The sequence below is a fragment of the Aulonocara stuartgranti genome (genome assembly GCF_965226115.1).
Source record: "Aulonocara stuartgranti genome assembly, chromosome: 23".
In the NCBI taxonomy this organism is placed as follows: domain Eukaryota; kingdom Metazoa; phylum Chordata; class Actinopteri; order Cichliformes; family Cichlidae; genus Aulonocara; species Aulonocara stuartgranti.
The window spans coordinates 28874918-28901160 of NC_138958.1; the positions used below are offsets into that span (position 1 = coordinate 28874918).

At 41.4% G+C, this 26243-nt stretch overlaps 1 protein-coding gene across 3 annotated transcripts in view; it reads right to left on the bottom strand.

The window, feature by feature from the left end:
• prox1a (prospero homeobox 1a) overlaps window positions 1–26243 on the bottom strand; it is a 121134-nt gene that overhangs the window by 77621 nt on the left and 17270 nt on the right. For all 3 annotated transcript variants that reach the window (XM_082524813.1, XM_082524814.1, XM_082524812.1), the window contains one exon: window positions 21098–21168. The gene's annotated coding sequence lies outside the window, so the exon portion shown is untranslated. The remainder of the gene's footprint in view (window positions 1–21097; window positions 21169–26243) is intronic.

Here is a 26243-nt window from a genome sequence, read left to right on the forward strand (position 1 = left end):
ATTCATTGCAAAAAAAAAGCCAGATATAGCAAATATGATATAAATAAAACCTCAAATATGCATATGAATATTTAATTATTAATTATTATTATTAGCCTTTGATTTGTCAGAAGGTTTAATAACCACATATGAAAATTATTTCATGGTTTAGGATTTAAAGACTTTCGCAGAGAAAACAGAGGAACTTCCTGCCTCCTGTACTTAGTACAGAGATGTCAAAACTCATTCAGTGGATACATACAGCCCACTTTGCCTTTCGCTGGTGTAAAGAAGTTTAGCTGCACATTTACACCCTGTGATATCTTAAAATATGAAAAAGAACTTTACGTTATTTAAAATAAATTTATTTATTTAATTTTAAAAAAGTGACTCTTTGCACACAAACTCTAAGAAATAAATGTGTAAAATTACAGAAAAGCTTCTGGTAGCTCATTGCCTGTAATTATAAAGCAAAAACTTTTTGTTAAATCACAAAAAGTGTCCTGTTTTATTAGTTTATTTATTTTACCATGGATACATTGTAAAAAAAATGTTTTTTTTCCTGTAATTTAATTATTTATTTATTACTGTGGTGTAGTATGAATGGCTGTGGCGGAGGGTCTTTATCAATAGGACAAACTGTAAAATGCTTTTTTTGTCTTTAAACCCAGAAACTAAAGAATAATGACTTATGTCTTCTTCCAGAGCTGACAGTTTGGTAAATCATGTTAGAAAAAGCTTCATGAAGTGCCTTTAAATAAAGTGTGAGCAAACAACAGGACTGGAGCTAAGGCAGCAAAATGCACGAATCATTAATCTGATCATTTACACATGTGGTTTTACTGGGATATCTGTGTAAAGGGACTTTTAATGACGATTCGTTTGTGCCCACAGATTCCCGCTAAGAGAATTTATTAATAAGTGCAAACACTTCTTTGAGCCTTTCAAATGTGTGCTGGCTTTGTGTTTCTAAAGTTACATTAAAGCGTCGAAAACATAAAGTTATCTCATCTATTAAAACCAGTCAAAACTTCCTGGAGGAAATAACCACATGTTAAGTTCGTTACTGGTGAAGTGGTGGAATTCGTTGTCTTGTACACGGCATTAAGTTTAAGGGAGTTTGCAGTGGTGTGTAACTGTGAAAGTGTGGGGAATGAAGTGAAGGAGGGTGCGATTTGAATCTTTGTCTTTCTGATGTGAGCACATGTGCATGAGCATGCAGGCACTCTTGACATTGCTTTGATGCGCTCACACGTATCTTTCCTCTCGTTGTAAGACAGGTTGTTTCCTCTCTCTCTCTCTCTCTTAATGTTGAACCTTCACCGACATCAGTTCTGATTTCTTCTTTTATACTTTGTTTTTTGATCTCTGCATAAAGTCTGGTTAGAGGGCTCTCAGGGGTGGGTCATCACTTTGCACGCGTGTGTGATGTTGGCATCACCTGTTGTCTCTTTGAGGCCATCTGGAATTGGCACATGTGGGAAAACCTAGTGTCACATGCCCACACATTTTTAATAGGTAATGTCACAGACGATTTTCAGCTCAGCTCCATCCCTAAGTGGCAGCTGAGAGTGTTAGACAACAAGTGTTTAAATTGTAATGTAATTCCTTTGTGCTGTCATGCATCTTTCTAGGCCATGTGCACGTACAGGCAGGGCTTTTTCTACAGGTCAAGAACAGGATTTGTGTTCAGTCTCAATTCAGTTTCTCATTTGTTGGGCTGACTCTCCATTCATGCTGTGTGTTCACTTGTACATCCTTGTGCTGTGGATATGAAGCCAATTTGTGGGTGAAATTTGGTTTACATTTGTAATACTGACCAAATCAATACGATGAAGATATATTTTATAGAAAAGATTAGCAAATGAATGCAGGAAGCAGAACTTTAAATGTAGCATGAAATGGTACAGATACAAGTGTCCTTGCAAAACGTTCTCTATTATTTAAGAAATGTCTTCTTCAACTCATAGAAGAAAAAGACATAGTTAAAGGTAATTTTCACGTAAAACTTATTTAAGGAATTTGACAAATTAGAGAGTCCACCAGATGTTTTTCTTAATATATATATATTTGTGTGGCCTGTTTCAGCTTTATTTGATAGACACAGTGAAGAGAGAACAGGAAAGCAGGGACAGACAGAGACAGGGGAAGACATGCGGCAAAGGGCTGTGAGTCGGATTCAAACCCGGAGGCAACCACCATCGCTATGGCGTGTGGTTGCCTCAACGCAGTAAGCTAAACCTGCACCCTGAAGCAGATGACTTTTAACCCTGATCTTGTAGGTTATCATAATGTTTTTCAAGCCAGGTTTCAGTGTTTATTGCAGAAAGTGTTCAGAAACTAGTTTTGGAGTTTGGTAGTTTTTTTGTTATAAATTCTAATTACAGATTTTTTTTTGATATTAACATGGAAGGGTGGTGGCAGATGTAGATTCTTTTTTTTCTGTAGGTGATACTGAGTGGGAACAAAAAGCTGCTAACTCCAGCAAAAATTGAGTTGGTGGTAGCCGTGAGGTGGCCAATTAATAAAAAACAAATATCTACCCAAGAAATAAATATAAGATTGACCAGATATTTGGGTGCAGCTCTATTGCCAAGACAGTGTTAGAGAAAGATGCTGATATTTTCTGTCGGTGTGTAAATCACAACAACAGTTGCCACAAGGCACTTTATATTGTGCATTCAGAGGTAAATGGACCGGTTTTTATATAGTGCTTTTCTACTCTACAACATGTCTCCTTCAGCCATTCATGTAAGCACTTTTATCTACATCTAAGCTTTTCCTGTTTAACTCTCACAATCCGATAAACACATTGAGAGCAACTCTGAGTTCAGTGTCTTGCCCAAGGACACTTTGGCATACAGACTGTACAAGCCAGGGATTGAACCAAATGACCTTAAAATCACCATTAATAAACATTATTAATCAACAAACTAACATTTTACCTTGATTACAATTGATGAGTAATTATTTTATGCATGCATATTTTTCTGGTCCATATATGGAGGCTGAATGGGCTTTGTACAAGCACACACACACTTCTTAGCAATGCAATGCTATCGCCACAAACAACAGTGTAGAAAAATCCAGACAGCTACCATGTATCTCTATAACCAATCAGAAAGCTCCTTTCATTCCTTTTTCTAGGACTGGGAGCGTCTCGGAATTGCGAAGTGGGTTAGCTAATCCAGTAGTTAATACCAAAACTGCTTATATGCTAATATAGTAGTTAATCTCTGAGCTAACAGGAAAGGGAAACACAGTGAGGAAATGGATTTGAAAATGAGGACTGGAATCATCATTTTAAATGTCAGAAATAAATCTTTGATTTTTGAACCCATTTACTTGTTTCTCTTTTTTTAAGGAATTTGAACTGTTTTTTGAAATAAGTTTTTTATTGAGAGTTAAATTCTTTTTTGTGAAATCCATTTTTGATTTCGATGTTTATTAACGGATTAATTATCCATTTTGAAATATTGATTTATAAATTGTGTTTTTATTTTTAATGAAATTATTAAATAACAAATGACTTTAGTAATGTTTAAATAAATAAAAGATGAATTTGTAAATGAATTTACTAACGCATATTTTATTCATTATTGAAGCATAAAATTCTTTATTTTGATGTGCGTGGTCCTCCATATTTGTCTTGTAGTTTTCTTTTTGTTTGAGGTCCTCATGACTAAAGCCAAAAAATGTCTCCAAACAATGGACACAGCCTTTTTTTTTCAGCAGCACGAGCTTCTACTTATGCTATTTATGCTACTTATGCTCTGTCTAGTAATTTTATTCAGAGCAACACCATATAAAGATATCCTTTGACCTCTCTCTGCTAAGGCAAATATTTGATCACATTCCTAAAATCTGCAGATCAGGAGTCAGACCTTACCAAATACCTCTGTCCTATGTGTTCACCTGATGCCTGTTTAAAATTAAATATAAATATGTGTATCTCTCAATGAATGGTAGATGGAGACAGAGAAGAGTGGAGCTGATGAAAGGTGAACATGATGAAGGGAGTGAGAGATGACATGGGTAGAGGTTTATTTAGGTGTGTGCCTGGCTGCCAACTGGGGTGAATAATAGATGTGAGGGAAAAGAGGATAAAAAAAAGAGGAGGGAGGGAGGGATGGATAGATGGCAGGGATAAAATGTTCCCCTCCTACTGTCTTTCACCACCCAGCTCTCTATTTAAGAATGAACATAGAACTGACAATGAGGTAGGAGGTTTCCTTGTAGTTTTTTTCCTTGCAAAATTTTTAAAGTAAACTTTAAGAAATTTTTAACATTCATGTGATTTCTATTGGATGAGTCTTAAACGCAATGAAATGCAGGCATCGAGTCATACAGCCATATATTTATGAGCGGGCGTGCACGCAAACGGTGCGCAGAGACACAAAAACACACACTTACACGAAACCTTCTGACTGTGATCAAGAGAACAATGTTCCGCTCTGCACAGTGCACGGTCTCCCTCTTTCACTTTTTCTCTCGCTGTCTTTTATCTTTGCTTTCATCCCTCGTTCAGTCCCGTTGGGCCCAGGACCCGAGCAGCTGAGCTCTCCCTCTACCGACTCCAGTTGGACACACACATAGTAATTTGCATTCATACCTCTACACACTCTATACACACACTCAACACTTCATGCATTGCCTCCGATTAATTTTCTTGTCTCATTTGTTTGAATCAAGACCCTTAAGAGTGCATACAAATGCTGACCTTGAGACGCAGAAGATTAGACACTTGAACTCAGACTGAAGAGAGATGTATCCTCCGAGTGAGGAAACCTTGTGGAGAAGCGACAGCATACTTTTCTAAGAGATGGGAGGTAGGCACTTGAGGGAAAATTAAATCTTTCCAAGGATGCCATCGGGGCATTGAGAAAAGATTGGCGTTTTGTGGCTAAATGCACGTACGGTGAACTGCTTCGGCTCACTCAGCCTCAATTTTATATGTTTTTGTTTATGGGAGATTCATTTATGTACTTTAAATGCTGTTCTGAAGGTGGAGAATGATTATTTGGAAGCCTCTGCACAAGTTGGTAGTCTGCAGCTGAAGGTGAGAAAGTTTGATTTAGTTTTTTAGTTTTTTTCCAGTGGCTAAACAGATAAAAAGGTTTTTTACTCAAACTTGAGAAATACAAATTAATTAAAGAAGATCTTAACAGTGGCTCCAAGCTCACAGTGCACTCTTCTCCCCATGAATTTCTGTATCACCAGCAGTCCAGCTGTGACTGTCTGGGTTTCAATCCCTTGTCTTTTGTTCCTTTTGAAATATTTGCCATAATGTGAATTCTTTCTCTTGCAATCACTTATTTTTATCTTAAATTTATAGGTTAATTAAATTTGTAAAGGTACCACAAAGTTTCAACCCAAATTTTAAGTAAATAATTAGCATTTCTCCTAAGTATCTGAATTACTTTAAACAATTTTGTTTGTTCTGGGAATATTTGTTCGATGACACACCTCACAATAACATGAACTCTTTTGGTTATTTTAAAGTCATATTATTTTCTTGAAAACCCTCACTTTGTCAGGGTTCCTGGGTCGGTGACCCAGTGTTTTCAGTTTTGTTCATGTTTAGTTTATTTTGCCACTTCCATGTGCTCACTTCCTGCTTTTCCTGTGTCAGCTCGTCTTGTGTCATTAGCCAGATTATGTTCAGCTGTGTACTCACCGGTCTCTCATTATCATCCTCATCAGTCTGTGTATTTAAGCCCTCTGTTTCTACTCGTTCACTGTCGTGTCATTGATGTACATGCGATGTTCCTGTCGTCTCCCCATATGTATGTTCAGTTAGTCAGTCAGCCATTCATCCAGTCTTTCAGTCAGCCTGTCCTTCGTTCCTGCTTTGTTCATTCACCCGCTCCAATAAATCCCCGTCATTTCTGTACCTGCGAGTCCTGCGTTTGGGTTCCTTCTTCCTCACCTCCACACAACGCCTGACAAAATGACACGACCCGTGCCACGAAGACACGATTGGAACCCAGCGGACTCGGACCTCTACGAGCGGCAGGAGGCAGCGCTTTCCCGTTGGGCAGACCAGCTCAGGGGAAAACAGCGGCTCTTTGCAGAGAGAGAGCATGTCTTCGAGGGGACTCGCCTGGCTCTGGGCGGGCCTCAGAGACGCCGCGTTCCCCCACCTGCTGCCTCACCTGCACCGGAGCATTTGCCGCGGAGAGTGGACGTTTCACGTCGCGCTTCGGCTGCTCCCTCTCTCGCCGCTCCGCTCCTCGCTCACACACCTGCCGCCTCATTCGCCGGACCTCCACCTTCGCCACGGCACAGCGGCTACGCCTCCCACCTCGGCACAATGGAGGCTACCGCGCCAGAGGCTCAGCTGTTTACCCCGGCAACTTCCTCTTCCCGGAGAAAGTGGCGCACACACCGCCATAAGATGGACCATTTTCAACAACTCCCGGTGGTGAGTTCCAGTGACTGTTTTTCGCACTCCTCGACTGATTCCTCACTCAAAACAATTAACGGACTCATCTCCGATTCATGGGGAGTTTCCCTCCTAGATGACGATGTAGACTGGGACGAATTTTTCTGCTCTACTCCCCCAAGAACTGTTCAGTCAAAGACTGTAAATAGTGGTGGCAGGAGGACCAGAATAATCCCCGATAAACCTGCTAGTATCACACCCAGTCGTTATCTCCACTCCTGTCAGTCAGTCTACACCCACACCAGTGCCAGCTCCCAGGAGGAGGGCAGCTGCGACCCAGTCTAACGCCACACCCGCTTCTGTTTCTCGGGTGGGGGTGACTGGTGTCCAGCCACCTCCCGTGCCTGTCCCAGCGCCCAGGCTGAGGGCAGCCAGAACCCAGCCTGACCCCCCTAGAGGCTTGGAAGAGCTAATCAGTCCACCACTTCATCCACCACCTGATCCAGCCTTTCACGCACTAGCTTTATCCCTGGTTAGGCTAGCTGAAGTGTCCCCTGCTCAGGCACCAGCTTTACTAGCCCAGGCTGTAGCTTTATCTCCCTGTCTAGCCCAGTCTGTAGCTCAGCCATCAGCCACACCAACCTCAGCTCCGTTGTCAGCCTCGCCTACCTCTGTTCCTCCCTTAGCATCTCCACTCCAGTCAGTTCCCTCACCTGCTGTTCAGCCTTCACTCCAGTCAGTTCCCTCACCTGCTGTTCAGCCTTCACTCCAGTCAGTTCCCTCACCTGCTGTTCAGCCTTCACTCCAGTCCCCTGTAGTCCAGTCTCCTCCAGTCTGTCCAGTCTTCCTCCTCTCCTCCAGTCTGTCCAGTCTTCCTCCTGTCCTCCAGTCTCCTCCAGTCTGTCCAGTCTTCCTCCTGTCCTCCAGTCTGTCCAGTCTGCTCCTGTCCTCCAGTCTGTCCAGTCTGCTCCTGGCCAGTCTGTAGTCCAGTCGCCTCCCATCTCCCAGTCGCCCGTCCACCATCCTGTTCAGTTCCCGGACCTGCAGCCACAGCGCCCAGATACAGCTGTGAGCTCTCCTGCGCCTCAGCCAGGGGTTTCCGCACCCGCTGGCCCAGCCTGTCACCAGCCAGAGGCTTCTGCGCCTACTGGCTCTACAGCTGTGGCTCCGTCACCCCCGGCTCCCGTGCCGTCGCCTGGTCCAGCATCAGCCTCTGCTTCGCCCTGCTCAGTGGCCGCGGCCATCTTCCTCGCGGCCGCCTGCCGGAACCATCTCATCGCGGCCGCCCGCCGGAACCATCTCATCGCGGCCGCCCGCCGGAACCATCTCTTCTCGACCGCCCGCCACCGTCCTCGCGGCCGCCCACCCGACCGGCTCATTGGCCACCGCCGCCTTCCTCGCGGCCGCCCACCTGAACTGTCTCGTCTTGGCCACGGGCCGCTTGGACGCCCTCCTGAACTGTCTTGGTGTGGACTCCGTCCCTCTGTCCTGGCCCCCCCCGCTCGCCCTGTTCTGGGCTTTTTCTCTTTTGGCCGTCGGCTGCCGGCCATTGAAAGGGGGGGGGTGTACTGTCAGGGTTCCTGGGTCGGTGACCCAGTGTTTTCAGTTTTGTTCATGTTCAGTTTATTTTTCCACTTCCATGTGCTCACTTCCTGCTTTTCCTGTGTCAGCTCGCCTTGTGTCATTAGCCAGATTATGTTCAGCTGTGTACTCACCGGTCTCTCATTATCATCCTCATCAGTCTGTGTATTTAAGCCCTCTGTTTCTACTCGTTCACTGTCCTGTCATTGATGTACATGTGATGTTCCTGTCGTCTCCCCGTATGTATGTTCAGTTAGTCAGCCAGCCATTCATCCAGTCTTTCAGCCAGCCATTCATCCAGTCTTTCAGTCAGCCAGTCCTTCGTTCCTGTTTTGGTCATTCACCCACTCCAATAAATCCCCGTCATTTCTATACCTGCAAGTCCTGCGTTTGGGTTCCTTCTTCCTCACCTCCACACAACGCCTGACACACTCTTATGGAGAAGAGCACAAAATTCAACATACAAGGTTAAAAAATAGGCCGGGAGTCACCTATGTGGTTTTATATAAAGATGGGTAATGTGAGTGAAGGCCTCCAGCTCGCACTGGAACGGTTCGCAGCCGAGTGTGAAGCAGCGGGAATGAGGATCAGCACCTCCAAATCTGAGGCCATGGTTCTCAGCCGGAAAAGGGTGGAGTGCCCACTCCGAGTCGGGGATGAGTTCCTACCCCAAGTGGAGGAGTTCAAGTATCTCGGGTCTTGTTCGCGAGTGATGGGAGAAGGGAGCCGGAGATCGACAGACAGATTGGTGATGCAGACGCTGCACCGGTCCGTCGTGGTGACGAGGGAGCGGAGTGTAAAAGCGAAGCTCTCAATTTAGGTCGATCTACGTTCCTACCCTCACCTATGGCCACAAGCTGTGGGTAGGGACCAAAAGAACGAGATTGCGGATACAAGCGGCGGAAATGAGCTTCCTCTGAAGGGAGGCTGACCTTTCTCTTAGAAATAGGGTGAGACATTCAGCCATCCGGGAGGGGCTCAGAGTAGAGCGGCTGCTACTCCACATCGAAAGGAGCCACCTCAGCTGGCTCCTTTCAAGCCAGGAGCCTCCTCACCCAGGAGGCTCCTGGGCGCCTCCTGGGTGAGGTGTTACGGGCATGTCCCACTGGGAGGAGGCCCCGGGGCAGACCCAAGACACGCTGGCTCTCTCGGCTGGCCTGGGAACACCTTGGTGTTCCCCCGGATAAGCTGGAGGAGGTGGCTGGGGAGAGGGGGGTCTGGGCATCTCTGCTTAGGCTGCTGCCCCGCGACCCGGCCCCGGATAAAGCGGATGAAGATGGATGTATGGATGGATGGATGGGTAATGTGATGAACAACAAAGGCAAAGGACCCCAAAACAGGACATCAGGAACAAAACACTAAACACCAAAAACCTAAAGCTAAAGCTTTAATAAAAGCTTTAAAAAAAAAAATACACCTGAGATATGTTAGAGAGGTGAATAAAACTGGCCAGTGTCCAAAATCAGGGTAAAAGGAGACCATTACAAGGGGCACTGACTCGAAATACACTTTGTGACAATGGTACCTGGGCGCCTACAACATTACACCTACATGAGCTGCTCGGCCATGAACTCTATGCCACGAAGCTCCTGGGGCACAGTTTTTATGCTGATGTTAATGGAAGAGGAGGTTACTGGAACTCTACTTTAGAAATGTATTCACAACATGTGATTTTACTACATATTCACTAAAGACATGACTCAGCACTCAGCAACCCAGCTCTGTAACTTTACATGGTCTGCCACTTTGGTGCTGAGCTGCTATAGTTGTTAAACGCTTCCACTTGGCAATAATATCACTTACCACTGTAATGGAATATCTAGGAGGGAAGAAATCCAATCCTATTACAGTACCTCAAATTCAGTGAGCTCTTTTGAACCCATCCTTTCACAAATGTTTGTAAAGGCAGACTGCATGGCTGGGTGATTGATTGTATAAACCTGTGGCCATGGGACTGAAAACAGTTGAATTGAGAAATTAAAAGGTATGGCCCAGTACTTTTGTCTATATAGTGTCTGAGATCTGAACTAGAAACAAATCAATTGACCGGAAAGCTTCGCTACACAGGGTAAGAAGACAGTCTGCCAAAAGGAAGGTAGTGGGAAAACTGGCTGGATAATCAGGGACAGGTGGTGTGGGAAACTAAACAAAGACCAGAAGAAAAAGAAATTAAATGAAATAAATTATAGCCATACATTTTATCAGTTTTCATAGATAACAAAAAATGTGTGATTTTTTTAAAATTAAAAATAGGTCAGTCTGGAAATCCAATCATCCCCCATCATAAAAAAAAATCTGATTCTGTGACTACAAATACTCGTGTGGACACAAGATGTCTTCTTCGCCGGTAAAAGTTTATTCAAAGTTGTGTGCGCAATGCCAGTTTACATGTAAGTGACCTGAAGTGGGACTACTTTCCATTCCTAACCCTCTCTTCCCCCTAATTTAGTCTTCCTCCCCTAAACTCCAGACGGTCGTAGCATATGTCGCCCCTCCCCGAGCCTCGTTCTGCTGGAGCTTTCTTCCTGTTAAAATGAGGTTTTGCCTTCCCACTGTCCTCAAGGCACTTGCTTCTAAAGGATCATCTCATTATTGGGGTTTTCTCTGTATTATTGTTGGGTTTTTATCTTACAGTTTAAAGCACCTTGGGGCAACTGTTGTTGTGATTTGGTGCTATATAAATACAATTTCATTGAAAAGTTTAATTGGATTGATGACACTCAATAAGCACAGAAATCCTAGTACATGCCCTGAATCCACCTCTCATCTGGATTACTGTAATGCCATTGTCTCTGGTCTCCTTAACTCCTCAGTTGGCTCCAAATCGTCCACAACTCACCTGCACCAAGTCTACTGACCATATTACCCCAATTCTCATCCAGCTTCACCGGCTCCCTATTCTTCAACATATTCAGTCTGAGATTTTGCTTCTCATCTTTAAGATTCTCCTTGATTTGGTCTTTGAGACTTTGTTCTAGAGATGGCACGATACCACTTTTTTATGTCCGATACCGATATCATAACTTTGGATATCTGCCGATACCGATATGAATCCGATATAGTGTGCTTTTTAATCAATACAACTGTTTTTTAATATCTTGCTGCTTTTTGTATAAGTTAATACTCAAGTTAAAAAAAACAAAACAAAACAAAACACTAAAGCTATTCTGTTATACTTGTATGCAAAAAATGCACTACACCCAAAATATTTCATAGTTCAGCAATACTGATCAATCTAATAAACTTAAACCTACTCCACCCTCCCTATTCTGGTATTTTAAAGAGTACTTAGCAGAAATATTAAGCAACCTAACTAATAGGATCCGCCCCTGCACAGTTACCAGCCGTCAGCTACGTAGAAAAGGATCTTGGTGTAGAGCATAAATAAATTCTAACAACAGTTTATCAAGCTTAAACGTGCTGCTGTTGTTCAGCTGCTGGTTTCCTCTTTCTGGCGCAAAGTGGGTCAAAAACAAGCAAGCAGTGGCGTGTCTAGAAAATTTTTCTTGGGGGGGCCAGGTAGGGGCACAGATTTGGAGAAGGGTGGCAGATGTAATTGGCAGATAATGTTTAAAAAAATTATACCAACCGTTAACCATAATTCAATAACCCTATAAACCTAATAACCGAATGCGCTTTTAACTCTTATTAGAATGAGATTTTAACCACTACGGTGCAAAGTTTTTAGATACTCCGTTGATAAAGTACAAGAGATACAATCAGTGCTTTGTCAGTATTTACTCAGCAGTCAAGGACAGCAATATTTGCATAGTATTTTTACTGACATATAGTGCACATATGTTTTGGGCAAAAACATTTTTGAATATTAAAATACGAACATTTGTAACAAACCATTGACAAATTAGCCAGTTCCAATGTAAAACTTTATCTGTCTGTTAAAAAAAGAAGATAATCTTCTCACAAACTGGTGTTTGATTTTGAAACAGGAAAAAAGTGGGGAAACAACTGAAAAGACTAACATTTGAATAAAACCTGAAAGCAAGTAAATACTTTCTATGCTGCCTTATGGTAAACTTTGGTTATATTGATGTATAAAGAGCAACACTGGCTGATGATGAAATACAGTCAGCTGGCATGGTGACACTGCCAGTATTAACCTGCAGGGCTGGACTGGGACAGAAAATCGGGCATTTTGACTAGAGACCGGCCCACCAGGTATTAAAGCCATAAAGACTTTGAATGAAAACAAATGCTGTTGTGACAGTCCCATATGGAAAAGAAATAGTAAAAACTTACATGATTTACTCATGAAAGTGGCCACTTTCTTATTACTTTCATATATTGTTTTAGTATCCAAAACATACAAGATTCATTATATAATCTTTCGAGGGATCTTATATCTGTTTTTACTCTTGTATGCTTTTCATACAAGTTTCACACAAGACAGAAACAAACTTTATAAGATTTATATATATCTTTTCCATATGTACACTGTCTTGTTGATATATGTATGATTTCTATACATTTTACGTCAGATAAAAACTTTGGTTGTAAGATTTCGATAATTATTTAATAAAAGCTAGACATTTTAAATGAGAATAAGAAAGAAGAGTATTTCTTTGTGCCCCACCTTTCCCTGTTAATGCCCTACCTGGCAAAACTTTCCTAGATCCGCCCCTGCACAGTTACCAGCTGTCAGCTACCTAAGAAAGGATCCTGGTGTTATTTGTCTCTCAGAAACAGTTCATAACTTCAACTCATTCATGTCACCTAAAAGGTAAACCTGTTTCTCCATCACCTGTTCAGCTCTGACGATTCAGTAAGGACATCTCCTGGTTTCATCTTCATGTTTCCCTCTCACCACATATCCAAACCGACATCATGACTAGCAGGTTTACAGCTGTTGCTCCAGCCAACATCAGCTGATACTAGAAATTAATATTAAATACATTCTAACAACAGCTGATCAGCTTAAACGTGCTGCTGTTGTTTAGCGCGACATCCGCTGGTTTCCTCTTTCTGGCACAAAGTGGGCGATAAATAAACAAGAGAGAAAAGCCAATCAGCTGATCATTGATCAGTTTCATGATTGAAGTAGCAACAGGAGAGGCAGGGGGAGAGAATGAGAGAAGAAGAGGCAGCTGTGCAGCGTAAAGACAGAATAAATCCAGCTTTGTGTCTTTTTCCATTCTAGCTAAAGGAAGCTTTAAAGCTTTAAGGAGTCGTTGGCAACTCTACTAACTAATCTTATGAATATAATAAAGTTCACTATCAGTAACATCATAGCACCCACCCAGCTGTATAACAACTCCGTCAAGCTGGCTAGAACGCAGTATGAGTTATTGCAACTGAGGGTAAAAAGTCAGCACAACGAAAATAAACTACACCTAAACTTGGTTTATATCTGACCCAGATAGACTGCAGGTCATAACTTCTTACCTGAAGTTCAGTTCACCTGATACTCGGACTGGTGGCTGCCTCGGGGCTCTCCTCCTGCCTCCCCTTCCCTCATCCACCTGCTGGCCTCTGTGGAAGCCCCGCCATAGCCACCACCAAACAACGGAGTTATTTTTACACATCGACCTGCATCTGGCCAATCCACCACCTCTCATTGTTCATGCCATTACAAAAAAAAATAAAAAATAAGTCACCGGGCATATGCCCGGGCCGGTATGCCCGATGGCCACTCCAGCTATGTTAACCTGCAACCAAATCTGCAGCTCCATACAGCAATGTTACGACTTGGATTATATCGTATAACTCATAACTCTTATGTTAGCTGCCCTCAGTAGCATACTGTCTGAAATATTCCACGGCTGCAATAATTCTTTAAGTGTTATTTTTTCCTTGGTATTCTAATTTCACCGAAGTTTACTAAACTCAACAAACTTAATATTACTTACCGGGACATTTATTCTGTCCTCATTTTTTTTCACCGAAAAACTGTTTCCTGCAGTGCCGTCTTTCGTGCTTGGCTCTCCTACCTTTGCTAACGTGAAGCGCATAGCGCAGAAGCCGATGCTGCATTCACTTACACTCGGATATCTGAGCTTCACCGTGAAAACATAATCGTACATTTGATATTTGATTGAATTTTATTGTTTTGCCTTTGGGGTGGCACCTGGGGTGGCCAGTCTGGTTGGGGGGGGGTGGCCTGTGCCCCCCCAGGCCACCCCGCTGGACACGCCACTGCAAGCAAGAGAGACGGACTTGTGACAGAAAAGCCGATCAGCTGATCATTGATCAGTTTCACATTGAAGTATCAGCAAGAAGAGGGAGGGAGAGAGAAGAGGCAGTCGCTCCATATATCAGTTGTTAAGCTTAACGCGGGAACGCTTTACAAACATTCAGAGATGAACTTACCCACTTGCTTTACTTCTCTCTGGGATAACTTCCTCGGAGATGAAATGCTGGTTTGGTAGCTACGCTACAAATACACACAGCCGCTCTATCAGGTGACGCATACTGCTGCGACGTGCTACAGTTATGAGCCGAGTTACGCCATGTCGCAAGTTTTGTGAGGTGCTTTTTTGATATTTAATGGATTTTTTATTTCTCTCCAATATCCGATCCAGTAATTTACGTCAGTATCGGACCGATACCGATACGTAATATCGGATTGGTCCATCTCTACTTTGTTCACGTGGGTCTCTGTGCTTTTAGCTGTACTGCACCTTATCTCTGAAGGTCTTCATGTCCATATCAGCTGTAATCATCCAGTTTTATGTGTTCTGTGTGTTTTACATTCTTATTGTTCCGCTCTTTTTAATCCTGTTCTTTTTGTTTTGTATTATAAGATGACCTTGAGCGTTTTAAAACGGTGCCAGCAAGTAAAATTTAGTATTAATAAGATGTTTGCTGACCATGATGTTCCTGTGATTGATTGGCCATCCAGCACATCTGACCAGAAAATCACAGAACTCCTATTATCAAGATTAAGATGAGAAACACTGACGCAAAACACAGACAAACTGAAGGTTACACCTTCAGCACCTCAGCACCACCACAACCTGATCGCCTCCATGCCATGCAAATGTAAAAAACAATGAGCATACTTTTCAGAAGTGTATTCATTGCAAATCTTCTAACAGTTTAAGATGCTGGATTTCTGTTTTTCGAGAGCTATAAACATAATCATGAAAATTCAACAAAAATAATGGTTGAAATATTTCACTTCACATGTAATGAATGCAGAATACTTGAGTGTTTATCTTTTTGAATTGAATTAGAAAAGAAAAAGTTTTTTTCCACAATATTTTAATTTATTTAGACACACTTTCCATAGTGCCGCTGACTATTTCTCCCAGCATGAAAGCCAGTCACATTTGATCTTTCTTAAACAAAGTCATTATTTCTCCTATTGAAACATTTGCCATCTGAGAAAAGAAGATCAGAACGTATTCTCTAGGGTTAAGAGAGTTTTAAAGGATTGGAGTGCATTAAAGAAAGCCTTCACAGCCTTGGTATTAATTCCGCTCTCCAATTTTAAATGGCTAGGCTGTAACCCGTTAGCGTCTTTCGTTGTGATTTTTGATACTGAATAATGAGCAAAAAGATAAAAGAATGAAACATTCAAAACTTTCTCAAAAACTACAGGTTCTGTCACAGAGTGAACCAAAGGATGAAAGACGAGGAAAAGTGCAAATAAAAGAGATGGAGGTGGAGCGGCAGGTGACTGAGTGGCAGTGTAGATCGTATGCCAAGCTACTGTCACTGGTACTTAAAGGGCACACACACACACACACACACACACACACACACACACACAAACAAATTCCACTTCTCCAGTATGTTCACACAAGGGTGGAAAATACAATTTACAGGTGAATTATGATGGTATTATAAAAATATATATAAAAAAATACATTCTGACAAAAAAAACCCCAAGAAATATTTTTTTCTAGGACTCACCAACAATAAACAACACACACACACACACACACACACACACACACACACACACACACACACACACACACACACACACACATAATGATGTGTTATTAAAAGTTTCCTTCCTATACACTGTTACTCTACCTGTCTGGTTATTGTGATGCCCAGGGCCTGTCAGTCAGAGAATATACCACGCACACACACACACACACACACACACACACACACACACAGTAACACGTGGTGGGCGATGGTGTACAAGTAACTGCGGGTGCCCACATCAAAATGCAGGTTGGAGGTTTGACATTCCTGGAGGCTGTGTCCGTCTAGCCAGTTAGGCGGAGGACAGCCAATAACGCACACACGCACACACACACACACAGACACCCAACACTGGCCTGACTATCTGATGAGCCTAATGCTGATTCAAGTCAATAGTGAGAAAAAAGGGATTTTAAATGCTCCACCTCTTTTACCTGCGCGTGTGTCCGCAAGTGTGTAGTGGGACTTAAACGTATGTGCTTTTCCTTGATGCTTCTCTCTCTCTGTGTGTGTGTGTGTGTGTGTGTGTGTGTGTGTGTGTGTGTGTGTGTGTGTGTGTGTGTGTGTGTCTATGTCCTATAACAGTAATGAAGGCAGTCTGAGAGATTATCTCAGTGGGGCGCTTGCAGACCTCAAGGTTAAAGGAGCACAAAGGCGCAGCAGAAACAGTGTGTTCTGTGCGCGTGTGATTGTGTGCATGCCTTTGTATACGTGTATATGAGGACGTACAGCATGCGCGTCTATCTGTGCATATCTCTGTGTGTGTGGAATGTATAGGATTTGAGGTTGTGACAGGAGAGCCACAAAATGGATGATGATTGATTGGCTTGACGCTAAGAGAGAGAGAGAATGAGAGGAAATGCAAAGAAAAGAATTGAAGATAAACTATGATTAAAATAAACATTTTAATAAAAAGGTGATTTAAAAATGTTATGAAGACTTTGAAGTCTTTAAGACTCTATTAGTTCAGCATTTGCGGTATATTCTCAATTCTTATTACTGGAGCGTGTTGAAAGACTGAAAGACTTGATGTGAAACACAAGCTTTAGATATAATGTGTTAATAAATACATTTTTTTTAAATGGCAGGGCCAGGAGAGCTGATTTCACTTGCCTCTGGTCAAGTGCTATAATTTGCCAGACATTTCTTTTTCTTCACCTGGTGGGAGCGCCTATAATAGTTTATTATATAGCCTTGTAGAACATTATGCAATCCAAAAGAGCTTTTTTCACAGCAGACATATTAACTTGTCACTGCAGGGAAAATATAGATTAAACAAAGTTGATTTACCATGGCTTCACTTCCATCAAGGGTCCCAGTAAGCCGTGCCATGGCAGTAAATCTGCATGCTCCCAATTCTTGCAGTTAGCTTCTATTTAATGCTGCCAGTTACACCAGACCTGATTTTTACTTAGAAAATGGCAATGATTTGTCTCTGAGAGCAAAACCTGGGCTTTAAAAATCCTCTAAGTTTTCTGTTCTTAACTCGGCACAGCTGCTGGGGTGGTTGTGGATGAGGAGGGACCACGGGTCATCTAGCATCGAGAAGGTCTGGGATTGACTCCCTGGTTCAGGATACTTTATTTGTACCTGTAGGCAGATTTGTGCTGCAGTCATGGGTCATCCATCATCACATGCTCACTCTCAACAAAGCCACAGCAGACAACATTTTCACATAATACAAAATACTGATAAACAGTAATTAAAACTTGGGCCTAGTATCGCCCCTCACTAATGGAAAAAAGTATCATTTGTTCATCTGAGTAATGGCTGCCACGACAAAGCTATTTTTAAACCTAGTTGTTTTACATTTTGGGACCAGAAGCATGCATCCAGAAGAAAAAAAGAACTTGGGAAAAGATACTGAACCCTAAGTTGCTTCTGATGCATCCATCTGAGTGTGGATGTGAATGTTAAATAAAATGCTGGTGTACTAAAAAAGCACTTTTATGATTGAGGCTTGTAGTAAAAAGCCCACTTCACAGTTACACATTAGAACAGAAAACGGGTATATAAGTACCAGTCTGTTTACCATTTACCAAACTGGCAACATATTGCATAGTATGTAAATCTCAGTATGTAACGTTTAAGCGTACTCATTATTGATTATGGATTCCACAGAGCTAAAGGAATAGGGCACCTTTTGGTTTGTAAGAAGCCTTTCCTTCATGCTTGAAGTGTTTCCTTTGCTGTTTACGACTGTTTAGTCAACCTTGCCAAATGGCCACTGAAGTTTTAATGTCACTCATTCAATTAAAGTTCGAGGGAGAGCTGAACCTGGGGGGGGCAATAAGTCACTTATTGGTATTATCCTGCCCTGCTAATTACTGAAGCAATGAACTTTAATTAATATCTGAGCTGGGTTTTAAAGCATGCAGACGTGCATGTGTGTGGGAGTGTGCATGTGCATGTCGCTTGTGTGCATGTCGCTTGTGTGCCTCTTTACGCACTTGCGGGCGACTCTCCTTTATCTCAAGTCATCTCTCTTCAATACACGTATGTACACACACATCCTCGTAGGAGGCGGAGGCTGACATTTCGCAGAGTGTCTCGGTTCACGTGAGGAACGCTGACACCGTGAACCTCAGAAGGCTAGCAGTGCTGTTAGCATTAGCATAATAATCTCTTATCAGCAGCATTGAGGACCTGATCCAGAACAGAAATGACAAGCAGTAAACACGTGGCTTGATCGGTTTGTGTTACTAAAGGAGGAGCTTGTACATTATCTCAGTTTTGATCATTTTACTCTGTACAGCAAAATCCAAAAGGCTTTAACATGCTATATGGCTAGCCTGAGAAAAAATATTTCTTTACATATAATTTTTTGCACAATTAAAAAAAAAGTCCCCAAACACTAAAATGTTCTTAAGAGGGATTAACATGATTTTGCTATAAATAAATGCTTATAATTGTTTATGGCTGTGACTGCGGCGTCCACCTAATATGGCATTTACAGTCAGGATACAAAGAAATGCCACTTTCTTTCAGTTTTTACATATAAGATAAGATAAGATAAGATAACCTTTATTAGTCCCACACGTGGGAAATTTGTTATCAATACATAATCAAAATAATCAGGTCTTTACCAGGCCTTAAAACAAAACATGATATATTACAGCATGTAATTATTTATTTAATAAAAATTAAGCCTAAATGCAGGAGCAGTGTGTGAACCATTGCTGCTTCTATAGGAATTTACAGGGTTAAGTAGTAGCCAGGTGCTGCTAATGAAATGCACTCGATTAACTGATAAGCAGCAAGTGTGACCACCTTCCTCTGGTAATTTGCTGATCTGGAGCAGTCATTCATTCAATGCCAATGAACACCATCATTCTACAGAGAAAAAGATCATTCACAAGTGGAAAACATTCAAGACAGCTGCCAATCTTCACAAAAGTGGACATCCCAGCAAATCCACCCAAAGATTCGACTGTGCTCAAAGAAACTGCAACAAACCCAAGAACAAAAGTATTCAAAAGTATTCTAGACTCAAATATGAGGTCGTCTGTCTGAGAGCCAAAGGTTGGCCCAAATGGCGTCATGCAACGAGCACAGCAGGAAATGTGCAACAATTTAAAATTGTAGCCGATATTTGGATAACTTTTGGATAACACAGATTTCAAAAGAAGTCGTGATTAGATGCAGTGCTTTTGAGCATATTTTACTCCAGGGCTACAGTCACTGCATTTAACAACTGGGAAATTCAATTCGAAATAGATGGTATGACCTTTCTAAACGGCATCCACACCTCTGATGTCTTTTGTGTTCAAACAAAGGAGCATTTAAGATGCTAAAATAGCAATTAATATGCTCTATAAAACATGGACAATTAAGAATTAAAGAACAGGAAAGCAGCAGTGAGTGTAAAAGTTACCAGATGCCTGTGTGTGTGTGTTGTGTCTGTTCTGTGTGAGTTATGGTACCTACTGGGCTTTGCCTTGAGCTAGCGGTGCCCTTCAGTTCCCTTTGCCCAGAGCTTTGCTATGGCCACAACTGCTGTGAGCCAGGCAGAGAAACTGTCATTACCAAAAACAACAATCCTGGTGTGAACAGCAGCTTCTCGGACATGTAAAAATCCCCCCCAAACCTTGCGTGACTCGGGTAAATAACAACAGCAATTCTTCTTCTGTGTGTGATGGTGTAAAAATTACTTCTTTTTTATTGTCTTAAGCTTGATCTGAAGACAATCAGAGCACCGGAGCTGCTGCCTGTCTGCCAACCTGCTACTCCTGCTACACCTATAGCTAGATATTCTTCAGAATTGTAGCCTTCAGCAAAAAACAAAAAAACCCCTCTTATTTATTTGTAACTTCTTCAAGATTTGGTTTGTAGTTAAGCTAATTTTCAACCAGCTAACCAGCACATGAATGCAGTAATGATAGATCTAATTTGTGCATTTAACTAAACATTGCGTGACTTTTATTTAACCTCACTTAGTAACTCAGCGAATTTGAACAATATATTGGTCAATATATCGACCCATTAACCACACTATGAATAATGATTTTACACAGTTTGTCCACCAGAGGGCGCACATTTTATGAGTTATCCGCGACCAGAAAAGACAATAAAACAAGGTTGTTTTAAAACGTATTATCCCAAGAACTCATAAATAACTAAACATAACAAATTAGAAATTTTTTTTCAATTTTTATGTGTCTGAGAGAAGACAAATATCAGCTGATACTTCACAGTTTTAAATCACTAAGTATCGGTATTGGTATCAGTCTTAAAAATATCCTATGTTGGTAGGGTTGAGATCTGAACCTGATTCAGGGATGGCTGTCAGGGTCTTTGAGGAGGTTAAACTTAATTAAGCCCTTGTAAATCCTTCTTTCTAAGAAACACACTAAAATCTCTAAAGAGAGTTAGATCACGAGTCTCCTGCTTCAAATTTCTAATTAAGCACGCACTCAGCTGAATAGCTTGGAAATCTAACAGAAAAGTCTAATCTCCCTGTAACAGAGCTAATGTCCTGTGCTTGTTCCAAAAAAAAAAATTCTTTAATTTGTGACTTTAAAACGAGCACTTTTATTTTCAACATTATCTACAATACAAAAGAAATTAAAATGGAAATAAATGTCTCTCTCTCTTCCTTCATCCCCCTCTCCACTTTCATCCTTTCCTGCCATCAGACTCCCTATGATTTTTCCCTTCCCCACATCCTCTCCCTCCCACCTGCCTTTCTCTGTCCCTCCATCCCTCCCACCATCTTTTTGTCCCTCTCTATGATCGTTTCATGTGTGCTGATCTCACCTTGTGTGTTTGAAGCCCAAAGAGCATGCGGCAGGCGATTCTGGATCACACTACTAAAGACCCCGACACATCTGAGAGAGAGAAAGGAGAAGGGCAATAGATAAATGGACGGATAGATAGATGTGTGTAATAAATATCGATATATAGCTGTGGGAAGACAAAGAAAAGAAAGACAGGTACTGTATGTAGACTGCCGCTCATCTGCGGATGTCACCAGTTGTTCTTGCCTGCCAAGCACACACATGGACACACACACAGAGTGCTCTCTCAATCACCTTGCCACAGGCTCTGTCCTCCTGCTTCAAGCCGGCACTGTCTGTGAGTGTATTGAGTTGCTTCAATCAATGGTAAATTGTGTGTGTGTGTGTGTGTGTGTGTGTATGTGTGTGTGGTAACTCATGTGTATTCCTCCACACTACCCCAGTGAGTTACATGACAATATGCACACATTAAAGTGCATGAATTCTGTCACGAACAAGCACAACACAGACGCACAAAAGACTTCACATCATACACACAGCCACATTTAAAGAGCAAGAACTTCTCCTGTTATGTACTTGACTGCATCTAAATGAGCTTCATTTTATGTGTGTGTGTGTGTGTGTGTGTTGTCTGGATTTTCCATATGGAAAAGAAATAGAAAAAACTTATAAAAGACTTGCATCAGATTTGGCTCGCTTCACATAGTGAATCATTTAGGGCTTATATGATTTACTCACGAAAGTGGACACTTTCTCATTACTTTCATATATTGTTTTAGGAAGTATCCAAAACATACAATTTTCATTTATATAATTTTTCAAGGGATCTAATATCTCTTTTCACTCTATGCTTTTCATACAAGTTTTACACAAGACAGATACAAACTTTATAAGATTTATATATATTTATATATATCTTTTCCATATGGGTTCAATCACAATCTCTTATGACTTCTAGTTGAAGTTTAAAAAACACACCCACTGTAGCACGAGATCACAGTTTGCCATATCCTGACGGATGCAGCTGCAAGGCCGATCACCTACCCCCAACCTCTGACCCAGGAAGTAAAAGTTGTTACACCTCCTGTCTTGCCCAAACAGGAAAGTTTGCATTAGACCAACTGTTAGGACATGTTTTATACATGTAATGTACACTGTGCAGTCATTTCTATGTTGAGAAATATAACATTAGGGTGGGTAAAACTTGAGGTTTAGCTGGGACTTTCACATGTTTTCAAAAACTCTTGCTCTGTTCACTTATCCCAGTCAGCAGTTGAAAGTGGACGCAGTCATCCTAAACGGTACATCCTGAACTTCATCTGAACTGTCCAGAACAATACCTCTATAAAACACTACCCTGTGTTATCCACAGGGGCTTACTGTCCTTAATGCAGGTTTTAAGACAAGCCCAGTATTTCCTGTGTTGAAATCACGACAGTTGACTTGCGGCCTACAAGTAGATTTGAGCACATTCATGCAATCGCACCAGCGCACTGTAGGTGTGGCGTGCATCCTTTTACTTTGTTAAACATCAGGAAGAGTAAATCTGTCAACACCCATTATATGCATCTTGTGTGAGGAAATCACCAAGCCTGTGTGTCCCTAATGGCATTAAACTGGCTTTCTAAAGGTATCCACTTGGAAATAATTTTTTACCAAAAAAACCCCCAAACGCATCTGTCTAACAATTTCAGGATTTTAAAATGGAATACTAACCCAAATAGCCAGTCGACACATTTGGCGTTTAGGCCGAATTGCCAAAAGAAAAAGACAAATTCATCGTTTTAACGTTGGGCCAAAGGATAACAAGAGTTCAGCATTTCTGAGTAGATCTCCTGGCAACTCACCAGGAGTTTCCTTTGTTCGCAAGCATTGACGCACAAGATCCTCAAATTAAAAATGGAAAAAGACACACCTTGTTAGTTATGTCCTAGATTTCTTTATGTGGCAGTGTTTTCAAATCTTTTCCTAAGGTAAGTGCAATGCAGTATAATGATTAAAGTATAAATATTGCTGAATTCTCTTAGCTCCTGCTGTAAAATAAGAATGACAGTCAGCCGTCCTGTTAAGGAAGACGTCACTTTACTGAAAAGGCTGAAAGTGCGTCCATTTTTTGTTTTTATATATCTTAAAGCACATGTTGTTGAATTAATTCTTTACTGACTTTATCATACTCAAAGGGATTTTTGCTAAATTAAGTTGTGTATAAAGTTGAAACACTGAGCAGTGAGTGCACAGCAGCACACTGTACACTGAAACTGAAAGCTGCTGCTGTCTACATTAATAATTGACAGCCTATGTAGATTTTATGTGGGCTTTTGTCAAATGTAATATAGGGCAGCACAGTGGTACAGTGGTTAGGTGCAGGCTCACAGCAAGAAGGTCCTAGGTTTGAATCCACAGCCCAGCTGAGACCTTTCTGTGTGGGGTTTGCATGTTCTCCTCAGGTCTGCTAGGTTTTTCCAGGTACTCCAGCTTACTCCCACAGTCATAGGATGCTCAGTTAAGTTGATTGGCAATTCAATTTAACGTTATTTATATAATACAAAGAAAACCCCAACAAACAGATGCCCCCACTATGAACAAGTATTTAGCAACAATGGGAAGAAAGAAATTTTCTTTTAACAGGAAAAAACATCCTGCAGAATCAAGCTCAGGGAGGGGCAGCGGCTGGGTGTGAGGGGAGGGAGACAGACAAAAGACACACTGTGGAATTAATGATTAAATGCAGGCAAGTGTATAAGCACAAGTGAGTGAAGAAGAAATACTGCTTCATGAGAAGCTTGCAGCAGAATAAACCTATTAAAGTATAATAAGGGAAGATTCAGGGTCGCCTGATCAAGCCCTAACTATATTCTATATCCAAACAGATTGTTTTTAGCCTGATTTTGAAAGTAAAGAAGGTCTCCCAAATCCAAACTGTGGGACAGACATGACTGGTGGATAGGGAAGTGAGAAAGAAAGAAAGAAAGAAAGAAAGAAAGAAAGAAAGAAAGAAAGAAAGAAAGAAAGAAAGAACGAGAGAGAGGGAAAGAAAAACAGAGGGAAAGAGGGACAGTGAGAAAAGGCACTTGAAAAAAAATCACCTGGATCACCTGTTGAGAGAAGAAAAAACAGAAGAGAAAACAAGCAAAAAAGCAACATAATAAACACAACACCATCGCAATATTCTAGCTAACAGTAAATAACAGTAGAAACTAAATACTGAATGTTATTGTGCAGCACGCAGGACCGACAGCACACAATGTGCTTTGAGGTAGCAGTCAAGAAAGGTGTAGTTTGTGTCTTTGAACACCCGTGTGTACACCTGTGTGCACACCTGTGTGGATAAGCGCGCTTGTATTCAAAAGGTTTCTCCATGTAACGATCTGCTAGAGGGTGTGGGGAGCCATAGCCCCATCCCCCAGGGTATGAAGCAGACATGGAGGAGATCCAGGCCCCGGACATCCAGAAGCCTCAGAGTGCCAGAGCCCAAAGAGGACCATTTTGATTGCTGCCTAAACACAGCATATATGTATGAAACACCCCTGAACTGCACAAGTGTGTTGTATCTTTTAGCAGTTGGTATGTCTCTGTCAAAATCTCCCTTAATGCCTCTTTGTGTTTTACTTTGTTCTTTATACACTGTCCATTCTCTTCATTCCATGTCACATGGAAACCCCTTTGTGAAGTGTCTCCCTGCAGTTTTTCTGTAGAGGCGCGATGCTGAACGACCAAACCCTAAATGGAACATTTCCTTAGAAGTATTTCAATATCCACCATACATCCATTTTCTACTGCTTGTCCAGGGTCATTAGTCTGAAACGTCCCTCATTCCACCTGTCTGATGATCATGTCATGATCCGGGCTCTGCAACCCAATTTTACACTTTTTTATATTAATTTCTATTTTAGTCCCCTAAGTTTCACTTTTTCCTGCCCTCATGTGTTCCCTGTATCTTGCTGTTAAGTTCCTGTTGTCATATTAGATATTCCCTTTGTTTAGTTACTCCCTGTTTTATTCTCGTCTTGTGTGCGTTGTATTTAGTTTTGCTTCCTCTGTCTTGTTTTCCATGATTAGGTTTAGCTGTGATCCCTGGTGTTTTCCGTCTCCCTTAGTAGCCTACGTGTGTTTAGTCATGCTGTTTATCTGTCTTGTGTTTCCTCATGTTATAGTTGTGAATATTGAACTCAGTTTCTTCCTGCCTTGTGGGTTTACTGACACAACCTAAGTAAAGGTGCATTTTCTGTTTGGCCACTGTCATTGAACAAGTCTGAGTCAGTCTTAGAGGCCCGGATTAGCCCATGAAAATGACTTTTTTACATTAAATATTTTAAAATGTTCCGTGTGTGAAGCTCGATCTCTGCAACACTGTGGATTAAGGAAGGCCACAATGCCCAGGCAAATGAAAAGAGTAGAGTACATCTACTACAGAGCATACTACAGAGGGCCACTGAAGGGCTCCAGAAAATGGTAAAGGAAACAGAGCAGCAGTGGAGGAAGATGAAGAAGAAATGAGCTCAAAGACTGATGATCTTGGATGCAGTCAAATTGAATACCAGTGATTAAATAAATAATTTAAAAAAATTAAAATCTTAATCTTCATGAGAAGGTAGGTCATTTTATTTATATCACAAAATAACAATCAGTATGCACACATTTGTATCTCAAGCTGTATTTGAAGAGTTTGAGTAGTGTTTAATAGAGTTGATTTACATGCCTATTGCCCAGTTTTCTGCCTGTTCCCACTGTACAGTAGTTACAGGATTTTCTTGTGAGGGCAGCTTTAATAATCAAGGTATCAAATCATCTGTAAGTGGATACAACATACTGTCAGCCCATTACAGAGGCATAATCCTACAGACAGTAAGCATTTCCCATTTTGATGTCCAAATTATGAATTCCTCATAAATAAAGTGATTCCTCTTGCATAGAGTTCTGTGACTGAACCATAGACTGTATATAAAAGATATGGCATGATCCATTGATTTCTGCACTCCACAATTCAAGGTTCTAGCATAGACATCATGTTGTTTTTCTGTAGTAGAAGTGACCAAGTGTGAGGGTGAAGTACAAAATTATAAATTAATTCTAACAAGCCTGGTTTAGGTATGGGCCCAACTTACAAACCTATGTACCTGCTCATTAGTGTTAAATAAAAGACTAAAAGTTTACTCATAAAAACT